The 14,194-nt window shown below is 32.0% G+C and overlaps 1 long non-coding RNA gene across 1 annotated transcript; it reads left to right on the top strand.

Annotated features, from left to right (window-relative positions):
* Nucleotides 1-2,357: 2,357 nt before the first annotated feature.
* LOC143082329 (uncharacterized) lies at nucleotides 2,358-8,175 on the top strand. The gene is made up of 2 exons (XR_012980348.1): nucleotides 2,358-2,476; nucleotides 4,296-8,175. It is a non-coding gene; the product is annotated as an uncharacterized LOC143082329 (long non-coding RNA).
* The last annotated feature ends 6,019 nt before the right edge of the window (nucleotides 8,176-14,194 follow it).

Raw genomic sequence — 14,194 nt, 5'->3', positions numbered from 1 at the left:
TTTTTTTCAAAACTTCATAGTGAAAGTGATACAGTTTTAGCCATAAAAGGAGTTCCTATGGGAAATCGCATTGTCAATATTTACAGAAATGCAACCTACTAGTAGTTTGTTGTTATTTATGTACTATTGTCATTTTGTTTATTTTCTTTTGTTATCTCTTTTGACATCGGACTCGGGCTTCTCTTGATCTAAATTTTACTGTACGTATTGAAATGCGTTTACTTTTCTACATTGGCTAGAGGTACATGTATATGGAGAGGGTTGAGATCTAGAAAAAAATACATGTTAAACCCCGCCGCCTTTTTGCGCCTGTCCCAAGTCAGGAGCCTTTGGCCTTTGTAAGTCTTGCATTATTTTTATTTTAGTTTTTTGTGTATTATTCGGAGTTTAGTGTGACGTCCATTATCACTGAACTAGTATATATATATTTGTTTAGGGGCCAGCTGAAGGACGCCTCCGGGTGTCGGAGGTTCTCGCTGCATTGAAGATCTGTTGGTGACCTTCTGCTGTTGTCTTTTCTATGGTCGGGTTGTTTTCTATTTGACACATTCTCAATTTCCATTTTCAATTTTATTAATCCATGGCGACATCAGTGCATTTTAAACGTTTCTTTAATTTTTTTCTATTTTTTGATTCTGTATAATAAAATTAACGGTACCAATTTTCTTGCACTAGATGCGAATTTCGACAATACATGTCTCTTCAGTGATGCTCTGATATAAAAGATGAAGAGCTATAATCCAAAAGGTCCAAACAATATAATACTGTATACTGTGGATTCATTTATTTTCGTGGGTACCAATTTTCGTGGTTTGAGGAAAACTTGCATATTCGTGGATATTTAATTTCTTGGTTTTGACAAAGTATGCATATATTTCTTTAGAAAATTTGCAATTCATTGAATATTTAAATTCGTGGTTTCCTGGTTCCCACGAAATCCACGAAAATTGGTATCCAACGAATAATAATGAATCCACAGTAATGTTCATCTCTTACTTAACTATGCATATTACCAGATTGTACCAAACATTTCCAAACAAAAGCTGCGTATAATAGAGTGTTGTTTAGCATCTAGCCTATATCATCAGTAATTAGTTTCCAAAATTGCTTGCTATTGTAGCAAGTCAAACCTTTTTTGATACGGATATGCAAGTAGTTGATGGAGAAGACTTGTGTCTAATCCATTTTGCTTTAATTCAGCAAATAAAATATGTTTAAACTAAACAAGTAGTTGATACTCTATAAATCGGGCCTGTGTTTAAGTTGTCTTTTCGAAATTTATTATTGCGAAACTCTAAAGTTTTGTACAGGTGACAGTTCTTTCATCGATGAATGTTCATCCATAGAGATTTCTGTAGTTATTTAGAAATAAAGGGTGCTTTTGTGAACTTTATCTATTTAACAATCTTTCATGTACACAATTTGTGATTCGTAATTAAAAAGGTAGATGATTGAGTTTCATTATGTGTATGTGAGTCGTTGCCCTACTGCCTTATGTGTGTATACAAATACCTTTATCTTTGTGTTCATTTATAAAACATATGTTGTCCTAAATGTATCAATTATAAACTTAGTGCTTTTTCATAATCAATAGGCAATTTACTTATTAATCAGCGTGTATATAAGAAAGAGGATATGGTATGATTGCCGATGATACAACTCTCCAACAGAGACCAAATGACACAGAAATTAACAGCTTTGGAGGCCTTCGACAATAAGCAAAGTCCATATCCTCAACATATTTGCGGAGGGTTTAATTCAGATGTAATCGACACTTTAAAATGTTGTTTATCTTAATGCATAGTACTTCACGTAATGTATTGGAGTACCACGACGAGCATGAATATACGTTAATTCGCCATTCTCTACATAAGAAAATGCCTGTACCATGCTAGTTAGGAGTATGGCAGTTGTTATTTATTCGTTTGATATGTTTCAGCTTTTGATTTTGCCATTAAAATAGGGAATTAACGTTTTCAATATCCTTTGGAGTTCTTAGGTACTTATGTGATGTCACTTTTTGGTATTTTTCACATAGATGTTAAAATGAAAAATATTTTTTATGAAATCACGGTTCTTTCAATATTTGGTTGTTTTAATTTGATATGATGTGAATTTAGGCAGTGCTGATCTCACATACGTGCACAAAATATTTGTTTGACAATTGCTCTTTTAACTTCAGTTTGATCCGTTAAAGTTCTTTTCTTTTCTATATTATGCATTTTATATTTAGATATCAAACCATTTATACGAACTTTAAATAGGCGATGGTTTGATAATTGACAATTACTGGTCTGTTGAGTTTTATATATAGAAACTTGTTGATATTTTTAAATGCATGCAAATGACGTCAGAATTAAATCTTGACAGCTTACAACACCTCGTTATGTTGTGAGAGTAATTGTAAAAACGTGCCTGATGGTATATTTACAAGACATCTACAATGAAGTAACTTATGGAATAACATTTTAAGTAGGTAAGAACTATGCATCAATTAGTACGGAGAAACTGTAAATCAATATATACACACAGGAAATAAATATATAATTCTTTTACAATACAGGAAGTAAATAAAGAGGTTCGCTTCATGCCTTTACCAACCAGGACACGCACTATATTTTCCATTTATCAAGTGCTAAAATAATTTTGCTAGTTGTCTTAAAGTATTTGTCTCATATCGTCACATAAGATTGACAGTCTCTTAAAACAATAAAAAGGGGGAAATGTAGCACTCCATTTGGTCCCGGGTCATTACTACTTTTTGCATGAATGATTTACTATTTAGATGTAGATAGTCTATTCAACAGTCTAGTGTGGATTTATCGTTTTTATTAATCCTTAGTATTGACACAGATGGACGACTTCACACGAAAATCTATTATTAACGGGACGATTTCAATTTCCCAATTATCAATTTTCCATTTCTCAGGAGTAACATACCCTCTAAAAGATGAGACGATGTAATGACAAACAATAATTAAACCTTTTGGTCCTCAGTGCTTTTTGATTATGTACTTGTTTTAGCTGTCGGTTTGTTTTTTATCTGCGCGTCACAGCTTAGTCTCGTATGGACAAACCGCGCGTCTGGCGTATTAAATAATATAACTGGTACCTTTTGATAGCTATCATTCGTGTGCTTCTCTGTCTTATATGTTCTCCGATTTATTTGTATTGTTGTACTGTCATGTGATGTTGTCATTTAAATGTTATATTTTCTTTTCAAATGTCCTGTACCAAGTCAGAAAATGGCCATTGTTATATTATAGTTCATTTCTGCGTGTGTTATATTTCAGTGTTGTGTTTCTGTTGTGTCGTAGTTTTACTCTTATATTTGATATGTTTCCCTCAGTTTTAACTTGTAACCCGGATTTGTTTTTCTCAATCGATTTAAGAATTTCGAACAGAAGTATACTACTGTTGCCTTTATTTATGCTTATAATTGAATTAATAGGTGTTTAGATCGAGAAAATCTCGATACTTTGATTTTAAATTAAAAATATTCATTTTTTTTAATAAGCATATAAAAAGTGACCATTGACTTCAAACTGGGTGTGATATAAAAGAGCGTACACCTTTATACAAGTGTATTAAAATCAGTTTTCATCGGTAAACAATATAATTGGCATTTCAGTTATGTTAAGTCGCCTCTTTGTATACATTATTTGATTTTACATGCATTATTTTTTTTTGTAGATAATTCATTGATTCTCGAAATAAGTTTTGTTTCCATTTTCTGATTGGGCCGTTCATTTTAAAATTAAGTGAACTTATCAAATTAGCTGTATTTCTATAAAATTGTATTCTATTAGGGTTCTCGGTAATAAACTTTGACTGCTTTACTACTTGTTTAAGACCTGTATGTTATTTAAAACAATTTAAGATAAAGAACATCTTGAATGTGCAAAAAGAGTAACGTTACAAAATCATTGTGAAGCTTATCTTTTGTAGAAGGTTGACAAAATTGAATTTTTCATGTGAAACGTGTGTGTTTTGTAAATATTGCATTTAAAAACACATATCTTCATCGCCATGGTTTAAATTTACATCTTTTATGTTATCTTAAATGCATTCATGAACCGATGGATATGTTGCAGGCTTGTTTTATGATGCATATTATTAGTGCAGTGTCATTCGAAAAATATCTTAATTGCGAAAAAGGATAACAGGCTTCATTTATAACAGAACAGACTTTATGTCGGAAATTTAAATTGATCGTTACATTTTTTCATTCATGTTTATTAGAAAACTGTTTTTTTTTTTGTTGTTGTAAATAACTAAATATATAAATTTTTCAGATACGTAGGTATAAGCAATGGCTAGTTCGAATCCATTTACTGACTTTTTAATGAAATACACTACAGACTATACTGCTTCTTCAAAAAGTGACCTTCATAAGGTAGCGGTTGATGGGGATGTGGAACGTGTTGTGACATTATTGGACGGAGGTGATGTACAAATCGACTTGGAAGATGACAGAGGAAATACCCCGCTTTACATGGCGGTACAAAATAATCATTTCCAAGTGGTGAAAACCTTGATACAACACGGTGCATGTGTAAATCAAAAATGTGTTCCTTTAAACATAGTACGTAATTTTAAAATAGCATAACTACTAGTTGATTCTGGGTCATCTGTGACTGCAGTCGATGAGTTAGGAAACACTCCTTTACATAAGGCGACGGAATTTGGCAATGATAAAATCGCTGAATTATTCCTAAATAATGGGGCGGATATTAACCAAACAAATCATAATGGACAAAACGCATTACACCTTGCATGTAAAAATTCGTCTGACGAAAACCGGCTTCAGACAGTTCAAATGCTCATTCGATATGGAATAGACATAAACACAATAGATAACTTAAAAAGGAGTGCTCTTCACCATGCATGTCAGAATCCAAAAACTGCTAACATTATAGGTTTACTCGTAGCTCAGAAGGCAGTTCTGAAAGAACACGATTTTCAAGGCATGTGTCCTATTCATTACCTATTGGACCACTATCATTTGTATGATCCAGAAGATGAAACGTTATTTTTAGCTGGAATCGACAAACTTTTGCAGGGAGACGATTATGCAAACGTGACTGATGCGGCAGGTAAAACACCACTTCATTATGCTGCCGAGAAAACTTCCGACAGAATTGTATCTTTTCTCCTTAGCCGAGGAAGCAACGCATATCTGTCTGACGGATTTGGGAGAACTCCATTACATTTTGTAAATTCTGTTGAAACTTGCTCCGTTTTAACTTCCCGCGGATGTAAGTCTGATATAAAAGACTTTTGGGGACAGACTGCCGTTCATTTAGCCACCGAGAGAAAGGACATTGAAGTTGTTGAAGAAATATTGAATTACGGTACACATTTCGATGAAGGCGATGTTAAAGGACGTACAATACTTCACATTGCGGCATCAAATGGTTCAGACGATATTGTGATGTTGCTTCTTAAAAAAGGAATGAATGCAAATACAACTGATAATTATTCTAATACACCATTACATCTTGCAACCTGGAATGACAACACAAGTACTGTTGATCTTTTACTTGAAAACAAGGGCGACCCTTACTTCAAGGACGATAATGGAAACACTGCGTTTGTTTTATCTTTATACAGGTCATCAGAGGATACTATCGATATATTATCAAAGTACACAGAGAGAACCGGTAACAAGGAATCCCAATGCAAATTTACGAACTATGCAGATTCTCTAATGCATTTAGATGATTTTGAAAAGGTAATAAGTTGCAATGATATGATTAAAACAAGCGAAACAGACATAAATAATTTCGTTGGTAAATTATTCGAACATGAAATGCCTTTCTCCAGAGACTCTGAATCTGAAGTTAAAGAAATACAACTAGCAGTTGAGGCAATGGCATCAAATCTAGCAGATATGGTAAACAAACACGATCCTAGATTTAAATGTACGCTTCTACATATCGGAAGTGTTTCAGAAGGAACTAAAGTACATTACCCTGATGAATTTGATTTTACATTTTGTCTCGAAGTAATTAGTGACGTATCTTATCCTGAATACAAAGAGGATGAAACAATGACTCAAATAGCAGTAGCTCTTCCATATAGTACTGGAAATAAAACTATTTCTGATGCTTTTGTTGGGATTGAACCGGAAGAAGAGGTTACGTCCATATCTGGATATGCATATTTGCATTCTTCAAACAAAATGATTTCAAATCTACTATCAGAATGGGCTGCTGACGATGATTTATTATCCAGCTGTCAAATGAATTATCTGTTTAGTAAGCTGCTTACTAAAGTTATGTTTGCAAGTTCTTTTCCCAAAGACGAACGTTTAACCATTAAGGATGTTACTATTCACCCAGAAGTTTTATTGCAATGGAGAGGTTCCAGATTTAAGGATCTTCAGATCAGCGTGGATATTGTTCCAGCCGTAAGATTACCTTCATGGCCACCCACAGTTTATAAAGAATCAATACTTTTGACAAAGGACATGATGATGTTGCCTTCAATTGCTGTTCCTAAAATGACAAGTGGTGAAAATGAAGATCTTTGGCGTTGTTCAATGGTTTTACAAGAGATAGCAATATTTCGAAATATGTTGCCTAAAATTAGAAACAGTTACATTGTATCAAAGATTCTTGTCCACTCACATGTTTGCCCACAAGTTAATTTTGGTGGAAACGAGGAAATGAAAGAGTACTATAGACATCTAAAGGGTCTGTCGGAAGAAGATCTAGAAGGGATATACATGTATGAAAGCATTGAAAGTTTAATTCCGTCATATCTTTTGAAAATGGCATTTTTACAAGCTGTCGAAAAGCGTGCTTTGACAAACGGAATACACAGTGTTTACTGTCAACTGAGAGACAAATTCGACCAAAGGGTTCATACACAAGAGTGTTTGACACCGTCATATGGACCGGCCGAGACTATGTTCCATCAGGAAATGTCGTCTGATGTTGACATACCTTTGATACGCGAATTGTTCATTTTACTTGAAAACGGTTTACTCAATAGATTCGTGCCGTCTTTTTTAAATCCTAAACAGAACGTTCTAAACAGTAAACTTCTGTCTGGTGATGCGGAAAAAGTCCATAAATACGTGGAATTTATTCTGAAACTTTTGGAATAAGTTGCTAAGAATAAGCTGATTTGCAGTTCTACATTGATAAAGTAACAAATGTTGTGAATGGTACGTGGATAAATCCTACAGGGACTAAGTAAAATGTCCGCTTGTTTTTTCCGGAAAATATTGACGACTGCGAAAACTGTGATAACAGTTGAAAAATTGTGGTTATGTCATTTCAAACCGAAATGTATAAAGTGTTATTTGCATTTACATTGTACGACAACAATAACTGGTTAACAGTTAAAAAAAACATTAATACATCTTCTTTCAATGGAGGTTATTTGATCATTTGGTCAGCCTCTTTCGTTTTGGGCCTTAATCTGTTTTTACAATTATCCATGATTTACATGTTTAAATTAGTAATTATGTATTTTAATGGTAGGTAAGAAGTAATAATATCGAAATATCTTTCTTTCATGTAGAAGTATAACGTATGTTTCAGCCTTTCCCCATAATCCTCTTCTTGCGTTTGAATCAAAAGTTAAATGATATAATTTGAAAGCTCTTCGTTTAACTTACATTTCATACTTGTCTTAAGTTCCCCAAACCTAAATCAGGTATATTACAAAAACGTGACCTTAATCATATATTATATAAGTGCACATTACTTTAACGAACTAAACTTGACAATGTAAAAAGATACATATGATCATGAAAAGCTAAATTTGAAATACTTTCATGTATAGAAAATTTTAGCAAAAGTCGATAATGTATCAGAACCAAAACAGCATGCTTATTAAAAACGAATGTACAGAGTTTTGTCTCCAAATTCATTTATGCATAATTAATTAAATTAAGGTCCACTTAGATTGTCGAGACCTACCATATAAAAATTTTAACTAAAGTTTTTAAAAGTTGTTCGTGAGATTCAATAAAACGCATAAATTAATCAGGACAACTGATCAATCAGCTTTAACGGCTTTCAACAAATGGTTTAGGTCAATGATCACAAAGTTTTAATCTTTAGAAACAGAACCGGACAAAACTGTATATAATCATGAAACAATATATTTTTTGTAAAATGTATGTAATACTTATGGATTGTAAAACTAACAAACAACCTATAGATATGAATTCGCTGAATAAATTCCCTGGTTATCCAGTGACTAATTCACATGGATACTCGGCAAACTGCTGTAGATCGGGTAATTTGTCAAAACAGCAAAGAAAAGTGCAATAAAGATATTAGTAAAAAAAATTGACAATGACACAATATTAATCCAATCAATTTAATCATTTGACATGAAAACTTCTTATTTAACTGATCTCGGTGTTATCAACAAAAAATTACTGCAGATCAGAACCAAATATTTTTAGATAAAATTCAATCCTTATATAGTGCGCAGTATTAATTAATTTCTAAGCAAACGCCCTTCACATGCATTCTGACTAAAATTGATGGCATTAAAGTTTTCATTAGATAAGAAATCGCCTTATTAAAACTTATCCATTTTTTAAGTAAATTGTATTTCTGGTAAGATAGATAATGTCATGTATCTTTAAAAACATTATTATACTTCGATGTTATTTTACCAACTAAGGATACTAGGTGCATGCTAATGCTCTTCTTAACGTCATATTTAGGATAAATGTCTTGTAACTAAAAAGTGACAGTCTAGCATTAAATGCTAGCAGTTCTAAATTTATAAATATTGAATCAGAGAACATGAATATAAAAAAGAAGATGTTGTATGATTGCCAATAAGACAACTCTCCACAAGATACCAAAATAACAGAAATCAAAACTTATAGGTCAACGAAACATTTGCTTAAGATTAAGATGGAAGCTGCTGCAATTGTACTGAATTTTGCGTCAGAGATAAGCAATTACTTGAAAAACTATTAATTCTTATCATGTGTCAGGTAATGATGTCTTAGCGGACTATATACAGTGCAGCGAATCTCAATGTCTAATAAAGATAGTTAAGACTGACTAGATTTTAAATTTTAACCTTTATAAACTGAACATTAAACAGAAAAAAACTGCAGTAAAATATATTAGTTTGTGCTGGCTTTTATAAAACCTAAAGAAAAATAAGGCGACTAGAATTGTGTGTTGTTACTTTCATTGTCAAGCTCTTTCAAATAAATCTGATACATTCCAATAACGCACGTCCATTGTGTATGTTTATTTACCATGTGTTTTCTGGGGAGAATCGAACGATTTAAATCAAATCAAAGTAGTTGAAATCATTGTTTGCATTTTGAAAGAAATGATGTTACTCGTGGTAATACTATATTATATTAACCGATTAAGATTTGTTTTGTCATAAACAAATGAAGAATACGACTGGAATAATTCTGAACTGTTGTGTAAATACAAATACAATCCTTGCATATATTTTCCAGTTAATCAACAATTTTATGCCGACAGATATTCTTTGAAACTTCACCAATCTTTCAAAGATTATGTAGTTTTCAGGGTTGCATACGAATATCTTTGGTAATTATTGTTTAAAAAATGGTACGTAAAGGCACTTTATATATTATGTTGTATTGCGTTGAGATAGGGTCTCAGTATACACAAAGAGTATCGAAAAGGCAATAATTGGATAAACAATAGAACTTGAATGAAACACAAAAATAAACCAAGTCAAGATGTGACAGTTAACATGTATTTTGTAGTTAGTCTTTTATGCGTTTTCTTTTTATCCATTGTGTTTTCTTTTTTTATTGTAGATTAAGTGTAACATTGATTTATTCTCTTTTATTTTTATCTAAGAAGCAAAACAAGAACGGTTAATAGTTTAGAGACTTATTTATCGTATTCATCACGATGGAAACACCAGATAATTGCAAACTTATTTACTGGTGGGAGGAAATACCTTTTTATGTTAACCTGTTTTGGTCCTTTTCAATGTGTCGTTAACTGTTATCTGAGATAAATTAAAGCTGTTAACTATTTTAAACCCATTTGGTGAAATCAACATTTTTGCATTTTTGTTAACTGTTTTTGTTAAAATCGAGGTGTTGTTAACATGTTAACGGACCCCTATTGCCCTCCTCTTTACTGCTTTACTGCACATTAATTGAAACTTTGATCTCGTCACTCTCTCCTTCTTTTAGTTTAATTTAAGAGTCAAAACAAGAACGGTAAATAATTTGGAAACTTGTTAATCGTATTTATCACGAGGGACACACAAGACGATTGAAGACTCATTTACTGATTTACTGGGATTAAAGTAATGGTAGCGTAAACAACAGAATTCTCTGAAGTACAAAAACAAATCTCATTAAATTTATAGAGTCAATCCTGTTAACCTATTTTAAAGAAAAGATAATAATGTTAACTAAACTTAATCAAGAACAACATTGTTGCTTAATGATTACATGCACATTCAACTTTGTAAACTTATTTTTTAAATTTGATTTTTAGTTTTACATAAGGCTTTTGTTAATTTTAAACACAATGAATAATTGTGTGTGTTCACTGCAAACTTTTCATTTCATGTAACAAGGAACAATATCTCTTTGTTCCATTCCTTTATAGTTTGCTTTGTAATTGAGAACATTTTACTTTATAAATATACATGCAAGTGTTAATATACATTCATATAAATTAATAAGACACATGTACAAAAATTAAATCTCGTCGTACTGAAAGACAAATATTTGGACTTTTAAGATTGCTTCGTCAGTCCCTTTTTATGTTGAAATAATGAATTAATGTGTGGTCTATTTGATGAGTTTGAAGAGACTTAATACCGTTAATGCATATAGTTGTTTCTGTCTTTAAAGCATTTTCATTTCTAGGCGATCCGATATCTATAAAGTTTCTGGTTGGTGTTTTTTTTCTTCTTAAGACTCATATATTTGCAAGTCATTGAAACAACACTGTTACAACCCTTATCGAGACCTGAGCGATTTGTGTTGAATTATTAACACAGCAAGCATAAATGAATTACCATAGCCCATAAAACTTTGCAAATAAGACTTCATTTATTGAGTGTTTGAAGTTCACTGTTGGTTTTCAGCCATTAAATTAAATAGAAAGCATAAACATCAAAAATATCATCAGAGTACAAAGATGTTCTTAAATGTATAGAATCAATTAACCTATTTAATAGAAAATATATTAAAGGTTGCACTTCGTAAATACAGCTGTTTCTCAAACCACGCCTCTTTTGGGGAGATTTAAAATATTCATAGAAAATTAATTTTGTTTACATACTGGTTCCCAGTTATGCTCTCTGTGTTCCATCTCGTAGAGACATAACTTGGGAATGTTACCAGTAAATATACATGACTTTGTGCATATTGTTTACATAGAAATCTGTGGTAACCCTTCATTCAAGGTAGGAGTAGGTTAGAAAATTAGTGTTAGTTTAGACTGAAAAGTTCAGGGCATATGAACGTTGAAAATATGCCGCACAGGTCTATATTTTGACCTTTGAAAAAAACTGTAGTGCATATGAACTTTCAATTCTAGGATAAGTTTTTTTTTAAAACTTCATAGTAAAAGTGGTACAGTTTTAGCCGTTAAATGAGTTCCTATGGGCAATTGCATTGTCAATATTTACAGAAATGCAACCTATAGGTTAACTGAATTTAATTTTACGGTTGGTATTGTTGCTTAACTTTAACATGCATATTCGATATTGAAAATTGTCTTTGAAATTTGATGTTTACATTTGAACAAATCTCATTTTGATTTTCACAGGAGAAATATTGATAATGAAATGATAACAAACAAATGTGTTGACTCTAGATGTACATTTTTGTTGCAGCCTGAGGTTGTCGGCATTCAAATTGGAGTCAAATGTTGGTCTCTCCTTGTCAATCTTTTCTTATTTTCATATGATTCTGATTTAATTCATATAAAAAGCAGTAAAAGATAAGCAGTTCAAATAGGTTGGTTCATATACATTCACGTACAGGTATATTAATGGCGTACAAAGATACCAAAGTCTACTTTTGATCTTTTTACCTTAACTAAAATATTTTTTTTTTGTAAAACTAGTACATATTGTATTTAATTTTGAAAAAAAAGTTATATTAAACCTTTTTTTAAGCAAGCAATGCAAAGCAATTTTGATCAAGATCAATATATTTAATAATGTGATGCTTTGGGTTTTTTTTTTTAAGAATCTTTAGTTCATTGGAAGATGTGGTATGAGTGACAATGAGACAACTCTCCTTCCGAGTATTTTTTTTTAAGAAAAGCATTATAGTTCAAGGTACGGTCTTCAACACAGAGCCTTGGCTCACACCGAACAGCAAGCTATGAAGGGCCCCGAAAATTGCTAGTGTAAAACCATTCAAACGGGGAAACCAACGGTCTAATTTATAAAAAAAAAAAAAGAGAAACGAGAAACACTTATGAACCACATAAACAGAAGATATATTGATATATCATTGATGTTGTAGAATAAGCACAAAACAGTCATTTCGATGTCAATGGTTTTTCACATGTAAAGATGCTTAAATGATTAATATTTCTCTTCTGGGGTACATAATTTTGATCCTGATATCTTTGGTGATATTTTTTTACCCAACTTATCAGTTTCCCGATCGGTTGATTGTTGGTGTTTTTCCAATGAGTGGTTCTTTTAATCTCAGTTCTTTAATGATCAAAATTTTTAATATGCTTGTCTTCCTGGGATAAGCGAAACCTCTGTCTCGATCACTTAAATAACAAAAGCTGCACTTATAATTTGATTTTTTTTTTTTTTTTATTTATTTATTTTTTTAAATAGATACTTGTTTATTCAAAAACTTTCCTGTTTACAATTTCTTCAGTTGCCCCGGATGCAAATTGATGATTCCCTTTTACATTAAAAACCAACTGTCCGGGAAGCGGGAGGCCGAAAAAATGCACTGTTTTACCAGAAAAATAGTATAATAACACTTATTATTCTTTTAGATGACAATGAATGAAAAAGAAAAATCTTTCTATAATGTAGTATTACATGCAGTAATTAATAATATTTATACAACATTATAATATAAACGAGTGCATCTTTCAACCAGACAATTATAACATTATAACATAATAGAAGAGGGACGAAAGATACCAAAGGGACAGTCAAACTCATAAATCTAAAACAAACTGACAACGCCATGGCTAAAAATGAAAAAGACAAACAGAAAAACAATAGTATACATGACACAACATAGAAAACTAAAGAATAAACAACACGAACCCCACTAAAAACTAGGTGTGATCTCAGGTGCTCCGGAAGGGTAAGCAGATCCTGCTCCACATGTGGCACCCGTCGTGTTGCTTATAATATGTGATTACAAATCCGATTATAATAGAGTGCACCTCAATAATTCAACATTATGATTTAATCAAGTGCACCTCTTAACTTTGGATTATCTAATACAAATTAAAGAGACAAAGGGCAGGCTGACCACATAACATTGTGACTGTTATCTCCTGCAAGGTATGTAATTATCATATACATGATTATTTTTTCAACAACAAATCAGCAGTTAAAATTGCGTTTTGTTTGAATTTCATTCGAATGTTATATAATCAAAACATCAACAATTACGTTTGAAACACTTTGAAAAACACACTCAATTGCTTGAATTCAATTAAGAAAATTACTACTATAAGTCATATTTAACTTGGTATTTTTACAATAAGTCATCTTTCAGACCCTCGAAAAAACTCAAAGACATGTTCACAGATGTTTTCATTTTTTACTCCTTAGTACGACGAAAACTGCACGATTTTAGCAGTGTTAAATTTAATGGACATACTTTTGAGTACTTGTTAAAATGTTCTAAACAGTAGTCTACCGATGTTCAATAGTTATATTTCGATGAGGCAAAACAATACATGGGTAATAAAAGAAAACTGAGTCTAGAAGAGGAAAACAACAGAAACAACAGAAACACTGAACTACATCAAAACAAAGGCAAACACACATTGAAAGAGACTATATATATCAACTGCCATATTTCCGACTTGGTACAGGACATTTTAAGAAAACATGGTTGGTTGAACCTGGTTTACGGCTAGCCAAACCTTCCACTGATATGATATGGCTAAACATACCCTACTAAACTGACAATACTACGTGACAGGAATACAGTACAACCAATGCAAGAACATTTAGCACAGATTAATACATA

Source organism: Mytilus galloprovincialis, chromosome 7 (assembly GCF_965363235.1).
Source record: "Mytilus galloprovincialis chromosome 7, xbMytGall1.hap1.1, whole genome shotgun sequence".
Taxonomy (NCBI): domain Eukaryota; kingdom Metazoa; phylum Mollusca; class Bivalvia; order Mytilida; family Mytilidae; genus Mytilus; species Mytilus galloprovincialis.
Note: the sequence above shows the minus strand (reverse complement) of the source record. Positions and strands in the feature narration are given on the sequence as shown.